The sequence below is a fragment of the Lithobates pipiens genome, unplaced genomic scaffold (assembly GCF_037356315.1).
Source record: "Lithobates pipiens isolate NorthernLeopardFrog02 unplaced genomic scaffold, aLitPip1_a1.2 Scaffold_13, whole genome shotgun sequence".
In the NCBI taxonomy this organism is placed as follows: domain Eukaryota; kingdom Metazoa; phylum Chordata; class Amphibia; order Anura; family Ranidae; genus Lithobates; species Lithobates pipiens.
Window position 1 is genome coordinate 450430105 of NW_027507718.1, and position 18736 is coordinate 450448840.

Sequence of the window (18736 nt, forward strand, 5' to 3'; positions counted from 1 at the left end):
TTGTCCTGGTACACACCCCCTGCACAGCCATTCACTGGGAAAATCAGTGTGCTGCTGTTTCTCTCCACCAAGCTCTTATGCAGCTCAAAACAGAGGGAATGTAATCACTTATAAAAATGGAGGAAAAAAGGGTATTTATAATGTTTCTGTATATCTATACATAAATGGTGTGCCTTTTATTTCTATTTTAAACTTAATAGTTTATTTTATAAGGTAAGGGTTTGCAATCACTTTAAGGTACTCTCAAAATCTTTGCCAGTCTTCCAGAACTCCTACTCTTTAAAATGCTTGCCAGGACTTTGCCAGGTTTTCCAAAGCTCCCTGAAATGACTCTGGTAATGCCCTCTAACCAGTAAAGGTATTAAAGTACCAACTTTTGAAGTGGCCAGTGCTGTGTCTTATTGCCAAGTGCCAACTACCTGAGAGCTAAAGAGCTATAGTACTTGCCTGCCAGTTGCTTGCTTGTTGCTGACCCAGTTGAAACTAGCATTCTCTTGCTCATTGCCTGCTTAGACCTCTGCTCGGATCTGACTGCTCTCTTGCTTGCTGCCTGCCTTCACTCCTGTATGGACCTGACCAGGGCTGGACTGGGACAGAAATTTGGCCCTGGACTTCATCCAGACCGGCCCACTTACATTTTGAGTGTCCCATCAGCACTCCGTTACATCAGAGTCTCCCATCACCAGCCCCCTTACAACAGAGTGTCCCATCACCAGCCCCCTTACAATAGAGTGTCCCATCAGCGCCCCTTACATCAGAGTGTCCCATCACCAGCCCCCTTACAATAGAGTGTCCCATCAGCACCCCCTTACATCAGAGTGTCCCATCAGCGCCCCTTACATCAGAGTGTCCCATCAGCGCCCCTTACATCAGAGTGTCCCATCAGCGCCCCTTACATCAGAGTGTCCCATCAGCGCCCCTTACATCAGAGTGTCTCATCACCAGCCCCCTTACATCAGAGTGTCCCATCAGCACCTCCTTTCATCAATGTCCCATCAGCGCCCCTTACATCAGAGTGTCCCATCAGCACCCCCTTACATCAGAGTGTCCCATCACCAGCCCCCTTACATCAGAGTGGCCCACTGAGCCATCGGCCCACCGGGAAACTCCCGGTAGTCCCAATGGCCAGTACATGCCTGGACCTGACTACTATCTGGTGTCAGTTACAGCAAAGTAAACTGCTAGGGCTTCCGGCCCATTTCCACCATCAGAGGCTCTGGTGAAGACCAATTTGCACCTAAATTTCTCTGTACTTTGGTTGAGCCTGTGTTACCTCCACCATATCACAGACACTTTCAGTGGCAGATTAAAAGCCCTGTGGACTTTGTTAGCTAGTTCTGGCCTTTGCTTCATCAAAGTATGTACATAGGATGATTGTCATACACCTAGTCTGATTCTCCCTGCTTCTGACCCCCTGAAGTTCACAGAAGTCAATATGACAGCCAGGCCTTGCTCTGTATCGCCAAAGTTGCTGAATCCACTGCTATATAAAACAAAGCATATGAACATACCATTGTCAGATTGTGCTAGATTCCTCTCCTGCACACCATAGAAGAGGCACGGTATACGGTGCCTTGAAAAAGTATTCATACCCCTTGAAATTTTCCAAATTTTTTCATGTTACAACCAAAAATGTAAATGTGTTTTATTGGGAGCTTATGTGATAGACCAACACAAAGTGGCACATAATTGTGAAGTGGAGTGGGGAAAGTGGGCATCCTTGTCTAGTACCCTTGCTCAAAGGGAAAAAGTCAGAATTGAAACCTGGGAGTTTGATGCGTGTTCGTGGGTTATGGTATAGAGCTTTAAAGCCATGAAGAAACTCTCTGTTTATGCCATATCTAGGGAGTAATATATCTAAATATGACCAGCTGACGCTGTCAAATGCTTTGTGGATATCAAGACTGAGTAGAAGTATGGAAGTAGAGTTTAGGTTAGAGTCTTGAATGATGCCCTTGCAATAGAGCCCCTTGCCTGTGCGATCAGAAATAACACAGATATCAAAGGATACACTAAAGGGTCCAGGGAGTTTAAACTAAGCCTCTATGCTGACGACGTCCTTCTCTTTCTGACGGATCCCCTCATTTCCCTACCAAATCTGACCAAAACTCTGGACATCTTTCATGACCTGACTGGCCTAAGTGTTAATTTGTGTAAATGCTCTGCCCTTCCCATTAATATCCCACCAACCATGATCACAACACTTAAAGACAAATTTCAATTCACCTGGAGCTCAGACTCATTTAAATACCTAGGAATCCATATTACACCCTCTTACAAAACACTATTGCACGCTAATTACCCTTCAATATTTAATAACATCAAAAATGTAATGAACACATGGTCTTCATATCAAATATCATTCTCTGGCAGAATAGTGGCCATAAAAATGGTTATACTACCTAAACTTCTATTCTTTTTTAGAGCCCTTCCCCTTTCAGTACCCAAAAACAAATTAGATTCTCTCCAAAGAGAAATCAACAAATTCAATTGGAAAAACAAAAAACCAAGGTTCAGTTACTCCCTAATGTTTAGACCCCAAAAAAGGGAGGTCTGAATATCCCAAATTTATGGATATACCAGGGGCGGACTGACAACTCATGGGGCCCCCGGGCAATAGGGGATCATGGGGCCCCCTTTGTCCCCACCCAAACACAAGCCACACCCTCACAAAGCACCACGTATATATTGCACTGGTGCATCATATGCATTGGTGACAGAATTTCTCTACTGTATGTTCAAAATAAAGGTTTAAAGAGTTAAGAAAATAAAGAAAAATAAACTCACATTAACCACGTACATTTACTGTGGGGCTGCGTCTCCTGTGAGCAGAATCACATACAGGTACTTGATTCTGCACTTGCGGGTCTGAGCGCTGTTTGATTGGACACACCGAGAGCTAATCAGGGGGTCCAGCGGGCCCCGACGATTGTTTCCAACAAAGGCAGAACGGGGGTCTTCCGATGTAAAGAAGTCCCCAGAGAGCCTCCCTCACTTACATCAGGGTCCTCAGAGAGCCCCCCTTTACATCAGGGTCCCCAGAGAGCCTCCCCTTACATCAGGGTCCCCAGAGAGCCCCCTCCATACATCAGGGTCCCCAGAGAGCCTCCTCCATACATCAGGGTCCCCAGAGAGCCTCCTCCATACATCAAGGTCCCCAAAGAGCCCCCTCCATACATCATGGTCCCCAAAGAGCCCCCTCTATACATCAAGGTCCCTGGAGATCGCCCCCTCCATACATCAGGGTCCCCGGAGATCACCCCCTTACATCAGGTTCTGCAGAGATCCCCCCTTACATCAGGGTCTCCAGAGAGCCCCCCTTACATCAGGGTCCCCAGAGAGCCCCCCTTATATCAGGGTCCCCAGAGAACCCCTCCCTTACATCAGGGTCCTCAGAGAGCCCTCCCTTACATCAGGGTCCCCAGAGAGCCCCCCCCCTTACATCAGGGTCCTCAGAGAGCCCTCCCTTACATCAGGGTCCCCAGAGAGCCCTCCCTTACACCAGGGTCCCTAGAGAGCCCCCTTACATCAGGGTCCCCAGAGAGCCCTCCCGTACATCAGGGTCTCCAGAGAGCCCCCCTTACATCAGGGTCCCCAGAGAGCCCCTCCTTACATCAGGGTCCCCAGAGAGCCCCCCTTACATCAGAGTCCCCAGAGAGCCCCCCCTTATATCAGGGTCCCCAGAGAGCCCCCCTTACATCAGGGTCCCCAGAGAGCCCTCCCTTACATCAGGGTCCACAAAGAGCCCCCCATACATCAGGGTCCCCAGAGAGCCTCCTCCATACATCAGGGTCCCCAAAGAGCCCCCTCCATACATCAGGGTCCTCAAAGAGCCCCCTCCATACATCAGGGTCCCCAAAGAGCCCCCTCCATACATCAGGGTCCCCGGAGATCACCCCCTTACATCAGGTTCTGCAGAGATCCCCCCTTACATCAGGGTCTCCAGAGAGCCCCCTTACATCAGGGTCCCCAGAGAGCCCCCCTTATATCAGGGTCCCCAGAGAGCCCCCCCCCTACATCAGGGTCCTCAGAGAGCCCTCCCTTACATCAGGGTCCCCAGAGAGCCCCTCCCCCCTTACATCAGGGTCTTCAGAGAGCCCTCCCTTACATCAGGGTCCCCAGAGAGCCCTCCCTTACACCAGGGTCCCTAGAGAGCCCCCCTTACATCAGGGTCCCCAGAGAGCCCTCCCTTACATCAGGGTCTCCAGAGAGCCCCCCTTACATCAGGGTCCCCAGAGAGCCCCCCTTACATCAGGGTCCCCAGAGAGCCCCTCCTTACATCAGGGTCCCCAGAGAGCCCCCCTTACATCAGAGTCCCCAGAGAGCCCCCCCTTACATCAGGGTCCCCAGAGAGCCCCCCTTACATCAGGGTCCCCAGAGAGCCCCCCCTTACATCAGGGTCCCCAGAGAGCCCTCCCTTACATCAGGGTCCCCAGAGAGCCCTCCCTTACATCAGGGTCCCCAGAGAGCCCCCCTTACATGAGGGTCCACAGAGAGCCCCCCTTACATCAGGGTCCACAGAGAGCCCACCACAGATATGGGTCCCTAGAGAGCCCCCCATACATCAGGGTCCCAGAGAACCCCCCTCCATAGATACGGGTTCCCAGAGAGCCCCCCATACAACAGTGTCCCCAGAGAGTCCCCTCATAGATCAGGGTCCCCAGAGGCCCCCCATAGATCAGGGTCCCCAGAGGGCCCCCCCATAGAGCAGGGTCCCCAGAGGGCCCCCATACATCAGGGTCCCCAGAGAGCCCCTCCCCCCATACACCAGGGTCCCCAGAGAGCCCCCTCCATACATCAGGGTCCCAGAGAGCCCCCCTCCATACATCAGGGTCCCCAGAGAGCCCCCCTCCATACATCAGGGTCCCCAGAGAGCCCCCTCCATACAGCAGGGGCCCCAGAGAGCCTCCTCCATACATAAGGGGCCCCAGAGAGCCCCCTCCATACATCAGGGTCCCCAGAGAGCCCCCTCCATACATCAGGGTCCCCAGAGAGCCCCCTCCATACAGCAGGGTCCCCAGAGAGCCCCCTCCATACAGCAGGGTCCCCAGAGAGCCTCCTCCATACAGCAGGGTCCCCAGAGAGCCCCCTCCATACTTCAGGGTCCCCAGACTTAAACCCCCACCCCCCGAGGTTCCCCTGTACCTGGCTGTGCACCTCCAACCCCCAGCACGGGGAGGTGGGGGGTGGCGATCAGCAGCTCTATGGTGTCGGTGGATCGCGGGATCTCCCTGGCTTGTAGTTCTCCTTCACAGTGTATAGAGTGGAGAGGGGAGCAGTCGGCAACAGTGTACAAGCCGAGCAACTCACTGAAGAGTGAAACTTATAGCTGCCCGGGTCAGAGGCCCCTCCCCTCTCTACTCTATACACTGTGAAGGAGAAATACAAGCCCCAGGGAGATGCCGCTGTAACGACATATTCGATCGCCGCCTCCCATCTCCCCCTACTCCACTGAAAGCCAGAGGTGCAGGGGGAGATGCTGTGTCTTGGCCCCCAAAGAGCCCCCTCCATACATCAGGGTCCCCAAAGAGCCCCCTCCATACATCAAGGTCCCTGGAGATCGCCCCCTCCATACATCAGGGTCCCCGGAGATCACCCCCTTACATCAGGTTCTGCAGAGATCCCCCCTTACATCAGGGTCCCCAGAGAGCCCCCCTTATATCAGGGTCCCCAGAGAGCCCCCCCCCCTTACATCAGGGTCCTCAGAGAGCCCTCCCTTACATCAGGGTCCCCAGAGAGCCCTCCCTTACACCAGGGTCCCTAGAGAGCCCCTCTTACATCGGGGTCCCCAGAGAGCCCCCCCTTACATCAGGGTCCCAAGAGAGCCCTCCCTTACATCAGGGTCCACAAAGAGCCCCCCTTACATCAGGGTCCACAGAGAGCCCCCCTTACATCAGGGTCCACAGAGAGCCCACCACAGATATGGGTCCCTAGAGAGCCCCCCATACATCAGGGTCCCAGAGAGCCCCCCTCCATAGATACGGGTTCCCAGAGAGCCCCCCCATACAACAGTGTCCCCAGAGAGTCCCCTCATAGATCAGGGTCCCCAGAGGCCCCCCATAAATCAGGGTCCCCAGAGGGCCCCCCATAGAGCAGGGTCCCCAGAGGGCCCCCATACATCAGGGTCCCCAGAGAGCCCCTCCCCCATACACCAGGGTCCCCAGAGAGCCCCCTCCATACATCAGGGTCCCCAGAGAGCCCCCTCCATACAGCAGGGGCCCCAGAGAGCCCCCTCCATACATCAGGGTCCCCAGAGAGCCCCCTCCATACAGCAGGGTCTCCAGAGAGCCCCCTCCATACAGCAGAGTCCCCAGAGAGCCCCCTCCATACAGCAGGGTCCCCAGAGAGCCCCCTCCATACAGCAGGGTCCCCAGAGAGCCCCCGCCATACAGCAGGGTCCCCAGAGAGCCCCCTCCATACAGCAGGGTCCCCAGAGAGCCCCCTCCATACTTCAGGGTCCCCAGACTTAAACCCCCCCCCGAGGTTCCCCTGTACCTGGCTGTGCACCTCCAACCCCCAGCACGGGGAGGTGGGGGGTGGCGATCAGCAGCTCTATGGTGTCTGTGGACCGCGGGATCTCCCTTGGTCTTGTAGTTCTCCTTCACAGTGTATAGAGTGGAGAGGGGAGCAGTCGGCAACAGTGTACAAGCCGAGCAACTCACTGAAGAGTGAAACTTATAGCTGCCCGGGTCAGAGGCCCCTCCCCTCTCCACTCTATACACTGTGAAGGAGAAATACAAGCCCCAGGGAGATGCCGCTGTAACGACATATTCGATCGCCGCCTCCCATCTCCCCCTACTCCACTGAAATCCAGAGGTGCAGGGGGAGATGCTGTGTCTTGGCCCCCCCCCCCCCCGCAGCGGCAGAACAGCTCCACCGCAGCAGTGTCAGCAGCATAGGAGCTTCTCATGGGCCCCCTACTGGCCGCGGGCCCTCGGACGGCATCCGAATGCCCGAATGGTCAGTCTGCCCCTGGGATATACTATCTGTCAGCCAGATTTAACCAATTAGCACAATGGTATGCCTCTTCCTCCCAAATTCCCTGGCTCCTGTTCGAAGAACAATCAGTCCTCCTTTACCATCTACAAGGACTACTTTGGTCCAAGTCTATTTTGCCACAAAAAATAAGATCGTTGAATATTATCGTTACACACACATTACAATTGTGGAACAGACAAAACACCAAATTTAACATGTCCTCTGAAATCCCTCCCCTAGCTTCCTTTTTAGGAGAACCTCATTTCGCCTTAGATTATCACCAATACTCATTAAAGTGGAGGGCCACCCTGAAAAACAAAATTTTTTAAAAAAATTATAAAAAAATCAAAAAAAAAAAAATCAAAAAAATTTTTTTTTTTACTTACCAGAAATGCCTGTTGCTAGGCACTTTATCCTAATCTTCCTCTTCCTCCTCCGCGGAGATCTTCTGTCTTCTCTCTTCGTCGCGGCGTCTTCTGGGTAGTGGGTCGCGCTGTGTTCTGGGAACTGTGTGTTCCAGAACACAGCGCGTCCCATTCAGAAAGCGCTGCGGGACTCGCGCATGCGCAGTAGCTGCGGGACTCGCGCATGCGCAGTAGGAAACGGGCAGTGAAGCCATAAGGCTCTACTGCCTGTTTCCCTTAGAGGGAATGGTGGCGCCGGGACCCGAGAGCCGAGGGATGGGTCGGCCTCGGGCGGCCGACATCGCGGGCGCCCTGGACAGGTAAGTGTGTTTATTAAGTCAGCAGCTGCAGTGTTTGCAGCTGCTGACTTTTTTTTTTTTTTTTTTTTAAACGGACCTCCTCTTTAACTATATGGAAACAACTCAACTTAACAAATTTAAAAGCATTTATTCATAACAAAACATTCTACTCCTTTTCTGATCTTCAAATAAAATACAACCTGGCTCCTACAGAACAAGAAACGTATTGTAAGATAAAACAATTCTACCAAAAATACTACTCCCTGACTCTATGCTCTCCCCCTTCACAATTTGAGCAGATTTGTATTTCCGCTCCACGAGATAAAGGACTAATCTCTAAAATCTATAAATACCTGAATGAATTCAATATGCCTGAAAAATCGCACCCCATGCTCCAATGGGAATCAGACCTAAATGTTTCATTCTCCCCCGAACAATGGGATACTATATTTGAAAATTTATACAAATCTACCAAAACTACTACCATGAGAGAATCTGCCACTAAACTGCTCTGTAGATGGTATCTTACCCCCTCCAAACTCAACTCTTTCTACCCTTCAACATCCCCACTCTGTTTCAGAGGCTGTCCCACACATGGGACATTGCTACACATATTTTGGGACTGCCCCCTTCTTAATAACATTTGGCACAAGGCTACGCTGATGACTGAGCGCATTTCAGGTAGAAAGATCCCACTAACCCCCCAATTGTGTCTTTTATTCTTCCCTATAAAAGATATTCCATTAGCAAGTTCCAGACTAATACATACTTTATTCAGCTCTATCCACTGGACCATCGCCTCTAATTGGCGATCACCCATTGTTCCAAGGCCTCAGGTTCTTAATCGTATGGCTAATATCAATCCGTCAGAGAGAATACACCACACGTTATATGACACTATGCATATTTACCAAAATAAATGGACTCTATGGGAAAGTTCACTATTGATGTAATTTCTACCTTTGTTATCTTACTCAAGCACACCTACAGACCCTTTTCTGTCAACATCATATTGATTACAAGTCCACTGTGTGTACTTTGCTATTTGATCTGTCACTACCTAAGTTACAATGGATTACCAAACTGTATCTTTTACTTGTACAACTCATTCTACTGTCAACTATTTGTACTTTGACCTTTTCTATAATAAAAACCGTTTGTAAACAAAAAATAATTGTGAAGTGGAAAGAAAACAGATAAATGGTTTTCAATTTTTTTACAAATAAATATGTGAAAAGTGTGGCGTGCATTTGTATACAGCCCTCTTTACTCTGATACCCCTAACTAAAATCTAGTGGAACCAAATGCCCTCATAAGTCACCTACTTAGTGTAGCGCTGGCTCCTGACGAGCAGGCGCTATATGTTTTTTAAAGTTAAATCTCCTGAAACCTCAGTTGGGTTTGGGGGCTAATTTTACTAAATTTATGGTTTCAGTACCAATCTGGCTGAAATCCAGCCGTGAAACGGTTATTCTCTGGATTTTTCTTTTAAAAAGACTTTCCATTTTTGCAGTCCAAATTACCTGAACTTACTCATAACCCTCAACCCTAAACTAAGAGACTCTGTTTCTACTTTAAATAAATAACTCAAAAGAAGATTCAGTGTCAGTTTCCACATTTCTTTGGGCCATCTACCACGGAAAACCCTAGACGGAGAAGCAGTCAAGAAGGTAACGGTAAGCCCAATAAAACCAGCAGCTCCTTCGGGGTCAGTGCTACATATGGGGGCTCAAGTCCGGGATTTACCGTTACCTTTCGCAACTAAAAAGAACTGTCCACATGGAATCTATATGGTAGAGGGTTGTGTTTTTTTTTGGACTGCGCCATTTCTGCAAGGAATGATTGACGGCCACTGTTGGTGTGTAAATTGTGGGTGGAGTTGGAAAAAGCCAGCGAGTTGTGTGACCGGAGGAACTACTGGGAGGAGTCTTGCCTGTTTTTTTTTCCTGCACGAGGCGCCGCGTGAGTGTGTCGTAGGAGAAAGAGGAAAGAGGTTGTGTTTCCTTGCGGAAAAAAAAGAAAATGTTCCGAGTGCCAAGAACATCGTCCATCATGGGACCCAGGATGCCTTTGGTGGGAAATCCCACAAGTGTGAGACTGCCTGGGACTTTACTAATGGATACAGGAATTCACCTGAGACCAAAGGGGCGTTTTGTACTGTACACAACGGGAGACGTCGAGGCGTTGGGAATGTTCTGCGACAAATGCAAGGGACTGGTCGCAAGTCTCCAGTCATTTATCCATTGTTTGCAGTGTGGAAAATATTTGCTCAAAGTGGAGCAACCCACCGTGCCGCTTCGGGCATACTGCATGGACTGGGCCACGGGCGTTGCCACCAAGGTGTCTGCTGTGTATGCTCCTGTGGCAGGGCCTACAACTGCTACACTGATTACTACAACCAGTGTCCCAGAGGGAGATGCTGTCACCACCGTTACCGGAGGAGCCACTCCAGATGTCATGGACACTACCTCATCGACCATTACCACAACTACCGTGCCTGCTTCAAAGAAAGGGGCCAATGCAGATGATATGGCCGCTACCTGCAGTGTTTCTGGCTGGTTAGCCTTGAATTCAGGGAGTGCATTGCCTCGGGTGGGAACCCCTACAACTATTGACTTGACTTTGCCTAAACCTGTTAGTTTGCCTGAACCTAAGAAAATGTCCTTTGCAATGGTGCACAAACACCAAACTCATGTGTGCCTCCCGGGGATGGAAGTGCTTGAGCTCTGCCTAGGCTCACACGGTCACAAGCGGGTGGCAACAAAATATGGTCTGGAATTCCCTTACGTTCCCAAGGAAATTATGAAAGAAATTTAGGAAAATCGAGAACATTGGTATGCAAGTAATGTTTGGGACTATTTGAAAGTACCTGACCCTTCAGGAAGCAAGGATGTTCCCCTGCTATGTACAAGCATTTCACCGGATGTCTTCAGCATTGGAGCTTTGGGAGACACATCTACTCTGACAAGGTTGTTATTTGCTGGCCAGGAAAGGACAATGTTGTCTATTTTTTAGCACTACGGTGGACGCTAAAGGGAAAACACTGACTTTGCCTGATCCACGGTTCTATTGGTAAAGTAATTGCTGAGACTGTGTTTTTTTTCTTTCCCTGAAAGAACCAAAGAGAGTTTTTCTTCTAAAAATTATTACAAGGACTGTGGAGCTAGCTAGATAGAGTTAGTTTGCTAGAGAAAGCTCTGTGTCAAGGTCATCCACAGGCCACAGCACTTGTTTTAAAAGTACTTGCATTTTGTTACTCTTACCACTAGGTGGTGTGGGTCTGCACAAAAACGTTTGGACTATTGCACGCAAACATGTAGGTTTTCAGCACTGGATATAGAGTCTCATTTTCTGATGAGAATGAGATTCTGCCTTCTAGGATTGTAGCCATAGTATGTGTTTTTGTTGTTCTTTTTTGTGTGTTTTGTTTTCAGGAATCACCAAGAGCATCTATCAAGCTACCGGAGAGTGGGTGGTGTAGATAGTTAGGAATTGGGGTTTGTGTACTATGTAACTTGTCTGTGTCAATTGTTAAAAATATTACATGTTCATTGTTTATTTCCTTTCCATTCCCCATCCTAAATTTAAAGTTCAGGTACTCAACTTTCAGGACTGAAAGTGTTTTTTTTTCTTTTCTCCCCAGACGAATGAGGACATTGTCTAAATGGGAGGGGGGAGTATTTAGCGCTGGCTCCACAGTTGGGTTTTGGGGCTAATTTCACTAAATTTATGGTTTCAGTACCAGTCTGGCTGGGTTGCACTGGGTTCTCCTTGGCCGCAGGTGTCGCTGTCACCGCCAGCAAGGTTGAGAACACAGTCTAGCTGGGTGTATTGAATGCCACGTTTCTTTCGGAACCGGCCCAGTGGTAGTGTTCTCCTGCTGTGCATTCTGGGAAGTGGTATTTAAGGTACTGACATCACGTGCTGAGGGGAGTGGTTCTTCTTTTTGCTCGGGAGGATATTTTCTGTCTGTTTGGTTCTGGTCCTCCTGACCAGCCCCAATGGCCCTCCTGGCCTGGGGCGCAGAACTATGCATTTCCAAGTCTCGAGGCTGGCTAGCCCGAGACGACACAACTGCAGAGACAGGCCTAAATGGATATCGGGGGCCTATTGATTCAAAGGTGGTCTGGTGCCGTCTCATCTAAGGTAGAGGCCCAGCAACTGGAGAAACCCCAGGGGAGGACTCTTCAGGAGAAGGCCGTGCACAAGGCTGCCTTCTCTGAAGGAGCTTGGAGGCTCAGTTGAAGGACACTTCATGGATCTTCACTCATACAGTATCGCCAGGTCGGCTGAGAGATACTGGTACCGTATGATAGCTCTTTAAATTTGTCTACGTCCCTCAGTTACAATCAAGTCTGTGGCAGACACTTTTACTCAAGTATTTTGCACTCAAGTCTGTGGCAGAGACTTTCCTTGGCACCCTGCCGGCTGCTAGGCCTAGTGAGAGGAGGTCTATCCGGGGGTTGTGAAATCCAGCTGTGAAACGGTTATTCTCTGGATTTTTCTTATAAAAAGACCTTCCATTTTTGCAGTCCAAAGTACTTGAACTTACTCCTAACCCTAAACTGAGAGACTCTGTTTCTACTTTAAATAAATAACCCAAAATAAGATTCAGTGTCATTTTCCACATTTCTTTGGGCCATCTACCATGGGAAACCCTATACGGAGAAGCAGTCAAGAAGGTAATGGTAAGCCTAATAATACCAGCAGCTCCTTTGGGGGTCAGTGCTACATTAGTAAATAGATTCCACCTGTGTGTAATTTAATCTCAGTATTAATATAGCTGTTCTGTGAATCTCTCAGAGGTTTTTTGTAGAACCTTAGAAGTGGCGTTACTAGGCGGGTGCGGGGGGTGTAGGCCACACCCGGGTGACACCCGCCAGAAGGGTGACACCTGTGGGTAGTGCCACCGCTAACAACGCCCGCTGCACTGTCCCGCGCCGGAACGAAGCCGCCTCCCCCCTGTCCGTTTACATCCATAGAGGAGGAGGAGCCGAGCTTGTGGGACACACACTGCTGTGTGTATGTATGATATTCTGCTGTTCTGAGGTATGAAAGGGGGTGTCTGTACTGCTGGGGGTGCCTGCACAGGGGTCTGCATGGAGGGGGGTCTGTACTGAGGGGGTCCGCACTAGGGGTGTCTGCACTGGGAGGGTTTCTGCACAGGGGGGGTGTCTGCACTGGGGGGTCTGCACTGGGCGGGTGTCTGCACTAGGGGGTCTGCACTGGGCGGGTGTCTGCACTGGGGGGCCTGCACTGAGCGGGTGTCTGCACTTGGGGGTCTGCACTGGGGGGTGTCTGTACTGCTGGGGGGTCTGCACTGGGGTGTCTGCACAGAGGGGGGTGTCTGCACTGGGGGGTCTGCATGGAGGGGGCTGTCTGCACTGGGGGGTCTGCACAAAGGGAGTTGTCTGTACTGGGGGGGTGTCTGCACTGGGGGGGTCTGTACTGCTGGGGGGGTCTGCATGGAGGGGGTGTCTGCACTATGGGTTCTGCACGGAGGGGGTCTTCACTGGGGGTCTGCACGGAGGGGGGTGTCTGTACTGGGGGGGGTGTCTGTACTGGGGGGTCTGCACTGGGGGGTGTCTGCACTGGGGGGGTCTGCACTGGGGGGGTCTGCATTGGGGGGTCTGCACTGATGGGGTCTGCACGGAGGGGGGTGCCTGCACTAGGGTGTGTGCATGGAGGGGGGGTGTCTGCACTGGGGGGTCTGCATGGAGGGGGGTGTCTTTACTGGGGGGTGTCTTTACTGGGGGGTCTGCACTGGGCGGGTCTGCGGGGAGGTGGTGTCTGCACTGGGGGGGTCTGCACTGAGGGGGTCTGCACTGGGGGGTGTCTGCACTGGGGGGTGTCTGCACTGGGGGGTTGTCTGTACTGCTGGGGGGTCTGCAGTGGGGGGTGTCTGCACTGGGGGGTCTGCACTAGGGGGTCTGCACTGGGCGGGTGTCTGCACTGGGCGGGTGTCTGCACTGGGGGGCCTGCACTGAGCGGGTGTCTTCACTTGGGGGTCTGCACTGGGGGGTGTCTGTACTGCTGGGGGGTCTGCACTGGGGTGTCTGCACAGGGGGGGTGTCTGCACTGGGGGGTCTGCACAAAGGGAGGTGTCTGTACTGGGGGGTGTCTGCACTGGGGGGTGTCTGCACGGAGGGGGGTCTTCACTGGGGGGTCTGCACGGAGGGGGATGTCTGTACTTGCGGGGTGTCTGTACTGGGGAGGTCTGCACTGGGGGGGTGTCTGCACTGGGGGGTCTGCATTGGGGGGGTCTGCACTGGTGGGGTCTGCATGGAGGGGGGTGCCTGCACTAGGGGGTTTGCATGGAGGGGGTGTCTGCACTGGGGGGTCTGCATGGAGGGGGGTTTCTGCACTGGGGGGGGTGTCTTTACTGGGGGGTCTGCACGGAGGGAGTGTCTGCACTGGGGGGGTCTGCACTGGGGGGGTGTCTGTACTGCTGGGGGGGGTCTGCAGTGGGTAGGTGTCTGCACTGGGGGGGTGTCTGTACTGCTGGGGGGGTCTGCACTGGGGGGGTCTGCATGGAGGGGGGTGCCTGTACTGGGGGTGTCTGTACTGGGGGGTCTGCACTGGGGGGTCTGTACTGCTGGGGGGTCTGCACTGGGCGGGTGTCTGCACTGGGGGGTCTGCATGGAGGGGGGTGTTTGTACTGGGGGGGTCTGCACTGGGCGGGTGTCTGCACGAAGGGGGGTTTCTGCACTGGGGGGGTGTCTGTACTGCTGGGGAGGTCTGCACTGGGGGGGTGTCTGCACTGGGGGGTCTGTACGGAGGGGGGTGTCTGTACGGAGGGGGGTGTCTGAACTGGGGGGTCTGCACGGGGGGAGGTGTCTGTACTGCTGGGGGGGGTCTGCACTGGGCGGGTGTCTGCACTGGGGGGTCTGTACTGCTGGGGGTGTCTGCACGGAGGGGGGTGTCTGCACTGGGGGGTCTGCACGGAGGGGGGTGTCTGCAATGGGGGGTGTCTGCACTGGAATGGGGGGATCTGTACTGGGGAGTCTGCATTGGGGGGGTGTCTGCACTGCTGGGGGGTCTGCACAGAGGGGGGTGTCTGCACTGGGGGGTGTCTGCACAGAGGGGGGTGTCTGCACTGAGGGGGGTCTGTACTGGGGGGTCTGCACTGATGGAGGGTCTGCACTGAAGGGGTGTCTGTACTGAGGAGGGAGGTTTATACTGAGGGAGGGGGGTCTATATTGATGGAGGGTGGTCTGTATTGAGGGAGGGGGATCTATACTGCGGAGGGAGGATCTGTAGTTAGTGGAGGGGGGGTCTGTACTGAGGGGGGACTATAGCTGGTGGCGGGGTGACACCATTTTTTTTTGCACCGGGTGACACCAGCCCTAGTGATGCCAATAAACCTTAGTGAACAAACAGCATCATGAAGGCCAAGGAACATACGAGACAGGTCAGGGATAAAGTTGTGGAGAAGTTTAATGCAGGGTTAGGTTATAAAAAAAATATCCCAAGCTTTGAACATATGATGAAGCACTGTTCAATCCGAAAATGGAAGGAGTATGGCTTACCCGCAAACCTACCAAGACATGGCCGTCCACCTAAACCGACAGGCCGGACAAGGAGAGCATTCATCAGAGAAGCATCCAAGAAGTCCATGGTAACTCTGGAGGAGCTGCAGAGATCCACAGCTCAGGTGTGAGAATCTGTCCACAGGACAACTATTAGTCGTGCAAATCTGCCCTTTATGGAAGAGTGATAAGAAGAAAGCCCTTGTTGAAAGAAAACAATAAGAAGTCCCATTTGCAGTTTGAGAGAAGCCATGTGGGGGACACGGCAAACATGTGGAAGAAGGTGCTCTGGTCAGATGAGACCAAAATGGAACTTTTTGGCCTAAAAGCAAAACTCAATGTGGCACTGTATATATTCTCTGATATACAGCACATCATGCCGCTCACACATTACAAAGTGTTCATATTTCAAGGGCAATTATAACATTTCTATTCTCGTACGTTGACTCTCTCTTGTTGTGGCCTCATCTAGGAAATGACACAAGCAGACAACAAGCTGTCTTGATGTGTCTCATGAGTGGACAGCAATTAAGCTAGCTGAGCGTTTTTTGGCGTCTTCTTTCACTGAAGCAAAATGTTTCTGCCTGAATATTCATGACGTAGTGCTGCAATAACACTAACATTGTAATCTGGTATATTTTACAAAAGAAATCACATCACTTGTTTAGACAAGGGCAGAGAATGCACACAGTCAAGAGTCTGACTTTGGCCCATTAGTGTTCATACTGAATCCTCAAGGGGCAGAAGCAGGCCAGACTTTCAAAGGAATACAGAGAACAAATCATGAAGATAATGTGTGGTAGACTATGTTAGACTCATATATCTAAATTGGACCTTCCAGAAACTTTACATGTCTGCATGAATACATTCCTGACATGTCACAATACCCAGGAACAGGATATTCTTTCAAAAAGGCGGACATTAAAATGCAATCCTTAACCTCCAGGCAATTGATTTTGCCTAGACTAAAATGATGTAGGTGAGAGGCTGAAGAAGGGGCAGATCTGTGCCAGACCACTTGTGAACGTAGCCAGAACAGGGCCAGGATAAAAGGTGGGCAGAAGGGTTAGCTGCCCGGGGCACTGTGGTATCATGTGAGGTGGTGGGGGTACACTACAAAAGGGAACTGAGGGGGCAGCAGAGGGTAAGAATAGTTCTAGGAGGGGACATTTGGGTGTGTATGCTAGGAGTGGTGGTTCAGGGGATTTGTGTTGGGTGGGGGGTGGGAGAAGAGGATTTATTGATTGAGAAGAGTGTAGGTGTGGCGCTATTCCTCTTAGAGAGACTAGTTAATTAAAGTGCTTAAAATAAAGTGCTGAGATGTATCCAGGAAACCAATGTAGAAAACAAATGAAATGAAATGTTTATAACATATTATATAACATATACTATTATATAACATATACTTATCATATAAATACAATATTTGGTGCTTAGGTGTTACACCCTCTACAGAGTGCAACACTAAATAAATTATAAACGCCTTTGGGGTTAATAAGGATGTGTACTGGTGACGTATATGAAAATAACAACCCCTAAATGCTCGTACTCCTGTTATGTGTTTCTCAGATGTTATAGTGAAAAATGAGGGGGTTTGACCCCCTGTTAAAAAATGCTAGTTACATAAACTGAAATGTGCAATGTACAATGATTATAATTGATAAAGAGTCACCTAAAATGTAATTGAAAAATAAATGTGTACCAGAAGTTATATTGCTAATAAAAAAACTAAAACTATATAAACAATACTAATAATACAGTAATAAACAAAAATAAACAAAGCGACTTGTGCTCTTAAATGTGTCCAGTGCTTTGCAGAAATAACGCTTTTCCTTATCCTTAGTGATAATAGTTCTGGTGATCTTATCCCTTTCATGACTAAGCCTATATTTGGCATATGGTGTTTACAAGTTAGGCCTCTTTCACACTAACGTCCCGTTCAGGCCCGCCTGTCAGTTTTTCAGGCGGACCTGAACGGGTGCTCCATAGAGGTCTATGGAGCGTCGGATGTCAGCGGTGACATGTCCGCTGACATCCGACCCGCTCCGATCCGAAAAAGTGTGACGGAGGAAAAAGCTATTTTTCCATCCGTCTGCGGATCGGATCGGGTGACGACGGGCACTGCGGTCCGTCGTCATCCGATCTCCCATAGGGGAGAGCGGCGCTGTGACAGGTCCGTCCCTGCGCAGTGTGCAGAGACGGAGCTGTCATCTCCCTGCTCAGCGGGGATCGGCGGAGTGATCCCCGCTGAGCAAACGGACATCCACGGGGCGGATCAGAACTGATCCGCCCCGTGTGAAAGGACCCTAAAAATCCATATTTTTTGCTAGAAAATTTCTTGGAACCCCCAAACATTATATATATATATATATATATATATATATATATATATATATATATATATATTTTAGCAGAGACTCTAGAGAATAAAACGGCGATTGTTGCAATATTTTATGTCACACGGTATTTGCGCAGCTGTGTTTTAAACGCGACTTTTTGGGAAAAGGGACACTTTCATGAATTAAAAAAAAAGAAACAGTAAAATTAGACCAATTTTTTTGCATAACGTGAAAGATAATGTTACGCTGAGTAAATAGATACCAAACATGTCACACTTTATAATTGCACGCACTCGTGGATTGATGACAAAGTACGGTACCTAAAAATCTCAATAGGCGACGCTTTAATTTTTTTTTACGGTTACCAGGTTAGTGTTGCAGCGGAGATCTATTGCTAGAATTATTGCTCTCGCTCTGACGATCGCGGCGATACCTCACATGTGTGATTTGAACACCGTTTACATATGCGGGCGCGACTTCCGTATGTGTTTTCTTTGCTTCGCGAGCTCACGGGGACAGCGGGCGCTTTGAAAAAAAATGTTTTATTTTATTTTTACTTTATTTATTTAAAATGAATAAATTGTTTTGAAAAAAATAAAAATAAAATTTGATCACTTTTATTGCTGTCACAAGGAATGTAAACATCCTTTTTAAGAAACTATTAGATAACCACCTGAACAACCGCAACACACAGGGATATAAAATCTAATACTAACATATAATCACACACATAGGTTGGACTTGATGGACTTGTGTCTTTTTTCAACTTCACCTACTATGTAACTATGTATGTATAATGAAAATACAGGCGCCGAGAAAAAAACACATCTACCGCCCTGACCGGAAGTGACGCAAAGACGTTCTGTAATGCCGCCCTATGTGTTTCGTCATTCAAGACGTCATCTGGAGTAGTGATTGATTTGGGGGGTTTGTGCTAGAAGAGGTGATATGGTAGATGGGGGAGGGGGTTTGTGATAGTAGGGATGATTAGGGGGTGTTTGTGTTGGAGGGGGATACTTGTGCTAGGAGGGGGACTTGGAGTAGGGAGGGAAAGAATGTGTACTCGGATGGGGGATTTCAGGGGTGGATGATTTGTACTAGGAGTGTTTTTTTTTGGCCAAGTCATTTGTTTTGGGGGGATTTAGGGGATGGAGAGGGCAGAGATTTGTGCTGGGGGGATTTATGCC